We start from the raw sequence: 10961 nt of genomic DNA, 5'->3' as shown, positions 1-10961 counted from the left end.
TGCCATGACAAACATGTGAATTGAATTTGAGTGAGAGGGGTGCTGTGCTAAGTCTCCAGCCTCAGTTTCTCCTCTGGGCCCATTTGGGTTCAGTGGAAAGATGTGAATCAGGACAACTGGAGACAGTTCTGGATGTGGAGCAATAAGAGTTAAGTGACTTGCCCAAGGTCACAAAACTAGCAAGTGACAAGTGTCTAAGGCCAGATTCAAATTCCCATCCTTATAAATTTAAGACCAGTCTCTATCTACTACACCACCTAGTTGCCCTAGATAGACAGACAGACAACAACTGCATATATGTATATATATACATATATATATATATGTATAGTGTATGTGTATAATTAAAGACAAGCATTAACTATATCTATCTATATACTTATGTTTATATACATAGTCTCAATGGTTCAGCTATTGTTTGTCTCATTTCTGTGTTCTTTTTTAAAATTTTATTATTTAAAATTTATTTTTTAATAATGATCCTGAAGTTTCTCCTCCCCTCAAATTCATCTCCATCCATTGAGAATGCAAGGACAATGCTAAAAAATGCTATTATATGAAATCATGAAAAACATAATTTCTTATGTTTTGTTACCAAAAAAATAAAGATTTCTTTCCATTGTTTCCAAGTTGGTGTGATCTAGGGAAAGATGTAATCAATGTTCTCCTGGTCTGTGCTATGGTCTTCATTCTTTTTTCCCTAGAAACTGTAAGTACTAGTGCTCCTCTCCATTCCAGAAATGTGAGTAGGAACTTTGTAGGAACATGTTAGGGTCCTATACCTGGTGGCAGCTCAGGATGCCTGTAATATCTTTCTGAATAGTTTTCTGAACCTGTTACCATCTCTAAACTGAGAGTCCTGAAGCTGCCACTTGCATTGTAGCAATCACCTTTGTTTTCTGGTATGGCTACCACATGTATTCTGTGTTACCATCTAACCCAAAGTCACAGCCTCTCCTATTGAACTGATTTGTTTTGGACTGAAAAAATATCTTATCCCAAACTCTTGGTTTCTCTGACTATCTAGAATCAATTTGAAATTTTATTTTTATATTGTATAAAGGAAGTGACTGCAAGCTCCATAGGAAGCACAAGGTCTGAGCCCTGTAAGTCACTGGAGATCTGAAAAATCTACCTCTGCCAATGCTCAGATAGTAATTGGCATTCAACAGAGATAATTCTACATATATTACATAGGCTTTAAGCACTGTATTAATGGGTGGACAAGAATCATCTGTCCTTGACCAAGACAGAAGAACTCTGAGAAATACCTGAGTGAGTTGTCAGGGCAGCTTGAGAACAAAAGAATTGGCCACCAAAACCACAAGCACATTCAGAAGACTTAGGCAGAAATGGATTACACAATAACATCACTTGAAAAGGAACATGAAGCAATTACCAAGGTGAAAGACTGAATAAGATTCACATTGGAAGCTATGAGATTAATGCCTGATATTTCTCTCCATTCCCAGAAGATTATGGGAAACAATTCAAGCTTTGGTTCTGTGAATCCTGCCTGAAGTGCATGAAGTTTGAGAGGAGTTACCTTTTCCATTTGGGGCGATTCCAGTGAAGATAACCACCTGGTAAGGAAATCTACTGAAAGAACAACCTCTCTGTGTCTGAAGTGTATGACAAAGACCCTAAGATTTATTGCCATTAGCTGCATCTATTGACCAAGTTGCCCTTGGACCTGTACTTTGGTGTTCATTTGTTTTCTACATCTTGACAGAGGTAGAAAGATATAAGGTCCACATTAATGGGCTACTTTTCTAAGTTGCCAATTGTGGCAGAGGAGGGAGGGGTGTTCCAGGGATGATCCAGTACCTATTTCCTAGTTCTCAAACAAGCCTACCCCTAAAAGAGGAGTCCCCAGAGATGAATATTGTAGCCTGTATCCTGACCCTCCCCCCATATCAGCATTAAGATTATGCTAATTTTTCATCATTGCTTTCTGTTATGAATTATTAAAGTTGGAGAGAAAGCACTTTCAGATCTGGGTTGCTGGTTCGGATTCTACAGAAGATCCTAAAGAATTTCTGTGCACAAATAAGAAAAATTGTTCAAGAAGTGAGTGGTACCCAAAACAGTCCCCCAGCTCCCTGCATCTCTACCTAGTGTCAGTCTTAAACTTAAGAGGCATGCCTCTTTTCCCAGTTTATAAATATGTATAGACTTTACTGCCCCACTTCAAGTCCTGAAACATTTTTTAATAAAGAGACTTTAGCTTGACACTGTAAAAAAAATTTATTTAGAGGGGATTAATTGGAGACTTCAGATGTTTTGCTGCTACTACTATGCCATCTTCCCTCCACCTCCTACATTTCTGTGTTCTTGACTTTATCTCCAAATACCCTCCATTATTCTGTAAATCATAGCCATACAAGGATTATTTGGAAGAGGTAAGGTGAACATGATAATTAGTAACCACCAGAGAATTCAGGTGAGGGTTTCACTTTCCTTGGATCTAAGAAAAGTTGCTTATATACTTCCAAGGATGTGTGGAAGAAATTACTATTTGAATCTTTTCCTTAAGCACCAATTCAACTTGCTTTTGCTTTCATCTGTATTTGAAAGTAATTCAAATACTTTGTATCTCTGTAAGAATGTTTATCTAAATGTTACAGTTGTAATAAATGTAGTAAGTTAAAGGTCTCCAGACACCTTTTTTTGGAAGATCTGGATTTTGTTTCATAATAGAAATAGAATATTCTAGGCAGAAGACTCTAAGAAATAAGTGACTTTGGTCTACTTTTATATTATGATTTCTAAGGCCATGATAATCACTCAAAAATGTACTTCCACTCAAATCTTCTTGCTTCACCATAAAAGGTGATTTTTCAGGGGATTTACAGCATTATGATGTCTCATTATATTTGTTCATTTTATTATTATCCATTGTTTTAACTTTAGCATTTATCCATAAGTCAGTAATTTTGCCTTTCAGCAAAATTATAGATGAGTTAAAGAAAACTCAGGAATTGAAGTCAGACCATATTCCATTTAATTTTCAATTTTGTGCTTGGTTTGAACTATGCTCAGTTTTCCTGATGAACTATTTGTGTGGTCTGTTCCCAAAATGGCTTTGATGAAACTCGGTTAACAGAGTTGGCTCGACTAAGTTGGCTGAAATGTATTTTTGGCTTAGGACAGGATGGAAAGCAAAAGTGATTTAGTAGAAGAATGTTTGGCTTTTTCACACAAAGAACAGAAATTTATAACTTTTCTTAGATGGGAATTCATTATGATATGAACAAATGGATTACAAATGCAAATATCTTGGATGCAATTCACTCTTGGCCATGTGAAAAAAGGGTAGAGAGACTTGGGGAAAGAGCTGAATTGTTACACAAGATGCTACTCAGATTTTTCAGTTTCTACTTCTGATCCTCACCTTGAGGTTGAAATGGTTTATGAGAAATAACAAGATACCATCAGGTAGATAAAGGGGCCATCATAAGCTGCAGAGGATAATTCAGAAAGAGCAGTGAGATGACTCTTGAATGATGGAAGCTGTTGATTAGGAATTCAAGTGAATGAAAAACTTAAATGACTCCATGGGTTACTTATATTAACATTACTGTGATTGAAAATAAGTAGTTCAACTCCCTTATTGCTTTCCTTACATACATTTGACCTTCTTGCCTGCAATACAACTCTTTTTAAAAAATTTCTTTTTGTTTAACTCAGTATTAATCTCCCAAATTGATGTAACAACTGAAGCATAGACTGTGAACTATGAGCTGGGTATAGTTCACATCTTACTCCTCAGAGATCAGAAGATGAAAATGAGGATACCTTTCCTCTCCCTCTATTGCTTCTTCTGGAGTGAACCAGAGCCAAATGTTCCCATAGTTTATTTGCTCATTTTAACTGTAATCCATCCCTTCAAATCTTCTTGAAAAGTTAGAAAATGGAGAAAAATGAGAAATAATCTTATTTAAGAATTAGAAATAGGACTGCAATGTAACTGAAATTCTGTGTATGCTGGTCAACATAGAAATTTTGTGTTAATGTAAAACTAATTGGAAGGGAAAAGTTGGGAAGACTATGCATAAAGTTAATTAACTGAGAAATTCATGATTGAAAAATGATAGTCCCTGAATGCACAAGGATATCTTTATATATATATATATATATATATATATATATATGTGTGTGTGTGTGTGTGTGTGTGTGTGTGTGTGTGTGTGTGTGTGTGTGTAATCTTCATTTTCTTTCTATTTCTAAGATAACCTTATTTATCTAAATGTATCTAGATCAAGGTCTAACAATAAATTCCTCTACCACAGAGAGGTCCAAAATACTCAGAATGCCAGTACATCAAATTAAATGTAATTAAGAAATATTTAACAAAAAATATTAAAAATACTGTAGGACATAGATTTTGTGTATGTATGTATATACCCTTATGTACAGTTTTTGGCCTTATTTCTATTTGAATATTACACCTTTGCTCTACAACATCAATGAAAATAGATCATATAATCTTTTCTTAAAAATCTCCTAATGAGATCACAATTCACTCCTTCCCAAAGAGTTTTGCTCTACTTTTGGTCTGCTTTACTAGCAAGTTTTTCCTTCCATTAAGTGTAAATCTGCTTTTTTGGGAACTTTCTTCTTTGCTCATACTTTGCACTTAAAGATAGTTAGCTTTTCTCACTATGGCTTTCTTCTTCAAACTAAAAATACCCAGTTTCAATAGATGCCATATAGCATCAACCTGATTGCCTTTGTCTAGGTGCAGTCTAAAGTTGTCAAAATTTTTCCTAAAATGCCATGCCTATGATTGAACTCAATATTTCAGATATGGTCTGATTATCAAAGGAAAAGTGGGATTATCAGCTGTCTTATTCTAGATAATATCACTATTTTAATGCTATTCAGGATGACATTTAGGGCTCTTTGGACTCCCTGTCATATTGTAGATTCAAAATGAACTTGTCCCTAAAAATGCTTGGATTTTTTACCCTGTGTTCTATTTAAAATTTTGTCTCTCCCATTCTAGATGTATGAAAGTAGTTTTTCAATTTAGTCTTATTATTAATCAAATTTATTCCTATTTAATATAATATTAATATAATATAATATAATATTAAATTATGAGTTAACCCATAATTCTAGTCTATTGAGATCTTTCTGGATGCTGACTTTATCATCCAGCATGTTGGTTATTCCTGCTAACTAGCAAGTATCAATGACAAAGTTAAACAATACAGGACCAAGCACAGATTCCTGAAAGGAAGTATTCCTCATTTACACTAAATGAAAACTCCTTGAGTTCAGACAATCAAGTAGTTTCAAATGCAACTAATTATACAATGACTTAGCTAATATGTGCCCAACTTTTCTATAAGGGTACTAAAAAATCAGACACTTTGATAAAAATCTATGTATATACCATATGTTCAAAAATATGATGCAGTTTTTAAGATATTATTGACAGTGCAGTTTTTAAGATAGTAAAGCTTGGAAAGACTTTTGGGATACCCTGTATTATATGTCTGCAGCATTTCTCTAATTCTACTCACCTTGTTGGGGGGGAGAGAAAATGAAAATTGTCACAATTTGTTTTTTATAATGTCAAGTTGCTTTTAAAGAATATTACTTTTTTATATTAGGGTTAATCCTATTGGGTGTATGTAGGGGCAATCCCATGGCTTGAATGCTCTAATGTCATAATCTTCCTGCTAGTTTTCCTCCAATAAGCATACCTTGTACAGTAATGACCTCTTGCTGCCAGTTGCCACCAGGAATTCCCAACTTCTCAAACTCTTAAGGTATCCTTCAAAACTACATTTATTATTCAGGACCACAATATTTGAGGAAAGAAACAAAACAGGAGAGTCAGCAAGGGGATTGAGATCCAGCCTCAGGCACACTAGGAAAACTCAGGTTTCTTATGAACAATGTGTTGTTAGGTGAAAGTGAAAGCCCCTTCTCCACCATTAAGCAAACCAAAGGAGAATCAAACAAAGATGCCACATTGAAAGAGACAAGAATCAAATATGGCAAAAAAAAAAAAAAAACTAGGAACTTCCCTGTGTTCTACCCAGATTTCCTCAGAAACAATAATAATGAAGACTCCAAATGGATTCTGGAACAATAGAAACCAAAAAAGATAGAGTGGAGCAGTTTTCAATTTAAGCTATTTTGAAAGCACTTCAGGAAAGGTCTGTCTCACTCAGGGTGGCCAAGTGCAGGCAGGGACAGGCAAAGTAATTGAAGGCTTTCAGGTGCAGCACAACGTCACCAACCGAGAACCCCAGATCCAGATTCAGCAAGCCAATGATAAAGTGGGCCAACTAAGGACCTCCTGACCCAGTTTAGAAGGTAAATGCAAGCCTCAGAACTCCAGTACAATAAACACAACTAGACAAGGAAACCCCAATACCATGGGGAAGCCTCTAATACCTGAGATCTCATGGCACAGAAAGTTAGTGAGCAGATCTTTTATCTTCAGTCTAAGAAGCTTAAGACAGTAACCTACTGTGATCCAGCATCAGAGATCAACTTTAAAAACCATGTGCTAGGTTAAACATGAATAAGAAATAGAAGAAAGCCCCAAGTATGCTCAAAGCACCATCTCAGAACAGGGCATTGGAAAAAGGCCTATATGTGAAACTCCAGATGGGAATATGAATTGGTCTTAAGCCCAAAAAGTCCTCTTAGAAGAAATCAAAAAGAATTTTAAAAATCAAGTAGAAAAAAATGGGAAAAGGAATAAGAGGTATGCAATGGAGAGTCAATATCTTGAAAAAGGGATATGAAAATTGACTGAATAAAGCAACTCCTTTAAAAATACAATTTGAAGGGGTGGCTAGATGTCACAGTAGATAGAGCACCGGCCTTGGAGTCAGGAGTACCTGGGTACAAATCTGACCTCAGACCCTTAATAATTACCTAGCCATGTGGCCTTGGGCAAGCCACTTAACCCTGTTGCCTTGAAAATTCTTTTAATAAAATACAATTTGAATAAATGGAAAAGGAGATGCAAAATCTAATTAAAGAAAATAATTCCTTGAAATTTAAAATTGGGGCAGGGGTGGCAGCTAGGTGGCACAATGAATATATCACCAACCCTGAAGTCTGGAGAACCTGAGTTCAAATCCAGCTTCAGACACAATAATTGCCTAGCTGTGTGACTTTGGACAAGTCAGTTATCCCCATTGCCTAAAATAAATTTTTAAAAAAAAGTAAAAACAAAACAAAACAGAAAATTAAAAGCTGGAAAGTGGAAGCTAATGATTCCATGCAACATCAAGAATTGGTCAAACAAAAAGGAAATTAAATAGAAAAAATTCAAAATACCTCATTGGAAAAAACAATTGACCCAAACATAGAACCAGAAGAAGTAATTTAAGAATTGTTATACTGCCTAGAAACCATGACTAAAAAAAATGGACAAAAAGTCATTAAGGAAATTTTTCATAATATCCTAGAAAAAGAGGATAAAATAATCATTGAAAGAATCCACCCATCAACTCCTGAAGGGGATCCCAAAACAAAAATGCCAAGGAACAGCCAAATTCCAAAATTAGCAGGTCTAGGAGAAAATATTAGAGGCAGCCAGAAAGAAACAATTCAAATACTAAGTTGCCACATGAGTATTACAGAGGACTTGACAGTTTCAGCATTAAAGGACTGTAGGGCCTTGAATATGATATTTTGGATGACAAATGAGCTTGAATAAACTACCCAGAAAAACTGTGAATATTCTTTCTAAGAAAAAGATGAGCATTCAACAAAATAGGAGACTTTCAAACTTGATGAAAAGACCAGAAAGGATCAGAAAATGTGATCTTTAAATACAAGATTCAAAAGATGAATAAAAAGGTAAACAAGAAAGGGGAAAAAAGTTATACAATAAGATTAAAGTGTTTACAATGATACTTGGGAAGATGATTCTTATAATTCATCAGGCATAAATTGATTTTGATTTAATGATGTAAAAATGAATCAAAGTATATAAAAAAGGATTATCCTGGGAAAAGAGGAAAGGAGAAGTCAGAATATCATAAATTACAGCAAATGAAGAGGAGCAAAGGACCTATTAAAATAGCAGGAAAGAAGTAATAGCTCAAAAGGAAATAAGATATATGTTCAATTGGGTTTAGAGAATTCTCATATAAAAGGGAATTGGGAGGAAAAAGGAAAAGGGACAGATAGAAGGGAGGGCAGAAGGAAGTATAAAAGTAAGAGAGAAAGGGAGAAAGAAAAGGGAGGTCAGGAAGGTAGGGCAGACTGAGGGAGGTAGTGGTCAGAAACAAAACACTAGTGATGAGGGATAGGGTAAAAGGAGAGAATTAAAAAATACAAACAGGGATAAAATAGGATGGAAGATAATACAGAGTTAGTAGCTTTAACCATGAATGTGAATGGGATAAATTTTCCATTAAAATGGAAACAGATAGCAGAGTGGATTAAAAACCAGAATCCCCCAATATGTTGCTTTGAATACATTTGAAGGAGAGATACACACAGACTAAAAGTAAAAGACTGGAGCAGATTATATTATGCTTCAGATCAAATTTTAAAAAAGAAGGGGCAGCAAAATGGTCAAAATAGATCTAATTAAAAGGGATAAGGAAGAAAATTACATCTTTCTAGAAGACAGCATAGACAATGAAGTAACATCAAAACTAACTAATTGGTATAGCATCCAATTGGTATAGCATCCAAATTTTTAGAGGAAGACATAGGAAGTAAAATTATACTAGTGGGGGGGGATTCTACCTCACTTTCTCAAAAATAGATAAATCTAATCACAAAATAAACAAGATAGAATTTTTAAAAGGCAAATAGAATATTAGAAAAGTTATGAGTGACCTCTGGAGAAAATTGAATGGACATAGAAAGAACATACTTTTTTCAAAAATATCTTATGTAATTTTGCTATCTCTTTTTCCTTAAGGATATGATTTTTCTCTCAGTACATTCCGTTTTGATCAATGTATACAATGTAAAGACTATCAGACTGCCTTCTGTGGGTGAGTGGGGGGAAGGAAGAAAGATTGTGGAAAAACTGTAAAATTCAATACCTGTTAATATCTAAAAAAGAATATACCTTTTTTGTTGGTAGTACATGGCACATAAATGCAAGCTGACTTATTCAAGCTTAACAATTTCCCAATGAAAAGCAGAAGGGCCGAAATATTGAATGCATCCTTTTCAGATCATAATCCAATAAAAATTACATATAATAAAGGACCATGCAAAGGTTGACTTAAGTTAGCTGGAAATCTAATAATCTACTTTTTTTTAGATTTTTCAAGTCAATGGGGTTAAGTGGCTTGGCCAAGGCCACATGGCTAGGTAATTATTAAGTGTCTGAGGTTGGATTTAAACCCAGGTACTCCTGACTCCAAGGCCGGTGCTCTATTCACTGCACCACCTAGCCACCCCAATAATCTACTTTTAAAGAATGTTTATATCAAACAACAAAACAAATAAAGAAAAAATAATTTTATCTAAGACAATGACAATAATGAGACAATATGCCAAGGGATTCAGTCAAATTAATCATTAAGGGAAATTTTATATCTCTAAGCTTACATGAATAAAACAGAGAAAGAGGAGATCAATGACTTCAGTTTGAAACTAAAAAAGCTAGAAAAAGAACAAATTTTAAATGCCCAATTAAATATCAAATTAACAATTTTGACAATCAAGAGAAATTAAAAAAAATAAAATGAGCTAATAAATAAAACTGACTTAATTTATGAAAAGAACAACAAAATAGATAAACCTTTGGCTAATTTGATTAAAAATAAGAAAATAAAATTATCAGTATCACAAATGAAAAGGGTGAATTTACTATATGTACAAAAGAAAGAAATATTTTTGTATTGTGAAAGAATTGGAGGTTGATGAGATGCTCATCAATTGGGTAATGACTGAAGAAATTGTGGTATGCTGTTGTTCTGTAAGAAATCATGATCAGGTGAATTTCAGAAAAACCTGGAAGAACTTAACATGTGTTAAGATTGAACCAGGAGAAGAATACTGTACAATTTAACAGCATTCTTGTGTGAAGATGTACTATGATGGATTTAACTCTTTCAGCAGCCCAATGATCAAAGACAATCCTAAGACTTTTAGTGGAAAATGCCAACCACATTCAAAGAAAAAACTATTGAATTGAAATACAGATTAAAGCATACTGTTTTTACTTTTTAAAACTTGCTTTATTTTTTCTTTCTCATGTATTTCCCTTTAGTTGTGATTCTTCTTTCACAACATGATTAATGTGGAAATATTTTAAATATGACTGTATCTGTATAACCTAACATAGTGTGAGGAGGGAGGTAGAAAAATGTGTATCTCAAAAGCTTACAAAAAGCTTTTTGAAATGTTGAAAGCTATCTTTGCATGTAATTGGAAAAAATTAAAATAAAATAACCTTAAAAAAAAAAAAGAAAGCGACAGGAATCCATTTCACCTTGGTCCTTCCTTCTAGCCGCAGAACAGTTGTCTCTTTATGACTAAGTCTTTTTAACACAGCCCTTATGCTCGGATGGGTACAAAAAGGGGGAAATATAATATCTCAGTTATCATGTCTTTCAACAAAGGATAAAAAATATGGTCCACCAGAAGGAACCAGGTGGAGCATCATCCCCAAGTATGCTACATGGGATGACTGTACTATCAATATACAAATCATCAAGAAAAAAATATCAGACCTTTTAGGTTTTTTCCATTTTTCTTTTTTAAGGAACATTTTTTCTCTTGTCAATTCTGCAGTACCTTTGAAAGTTCCTGACAGTTCATCAGTCACAGAAGCAAGATCTTTATTTATCTTATAATATAGCTCATTTAGGTAGACTTTATTAACCATTTATGGTTCTATGTTTCCTTTTCTAAAGATACATGGGAAAAAAATAAAAACAAAATGAGATTAGAGTAGGTCAATTTCCTTTTATGTTAAACCTCCTTACAATGTTTTCATTATCTTATTCCTA

At 34.2% G+C, this 10961-nt stretch overlaps 1 pseudogene; it reads left to right on the top strand.

Moving 5' to 3' along the window:
- The first annotated feature begins 1352 nt into the window (after nucleotides 1–1352).
- LOC141506926 (histone acetyltransferase KAT8 pseudogene) lies at nucleotides 1353–6320 on the top strand (annotated as a pseudogene).
- Nucleotides 6321–10961: the final 4641 nt, after the last annotated feature.

This window comes from Macrotis lagotis, chromosome 1, assembly GCF_037893015.1.
Source record: "Macrotis lagotis isolate mMagLag1 chromosome 1, bilby.v1.9.chrom.fasta, whole genome shotgun sequence".
NCBI lineage: Eukaryota > Metazoa > Chordata > Mammalia > Peramelemorphia > Peramelidae > Macrotis > Macrotis lagotis.
The sequence above is the reverse complement of the archived record's forward strand: the minus strand, read 5'-3'. Positions and strand labels throughout refer to the sequence as shown.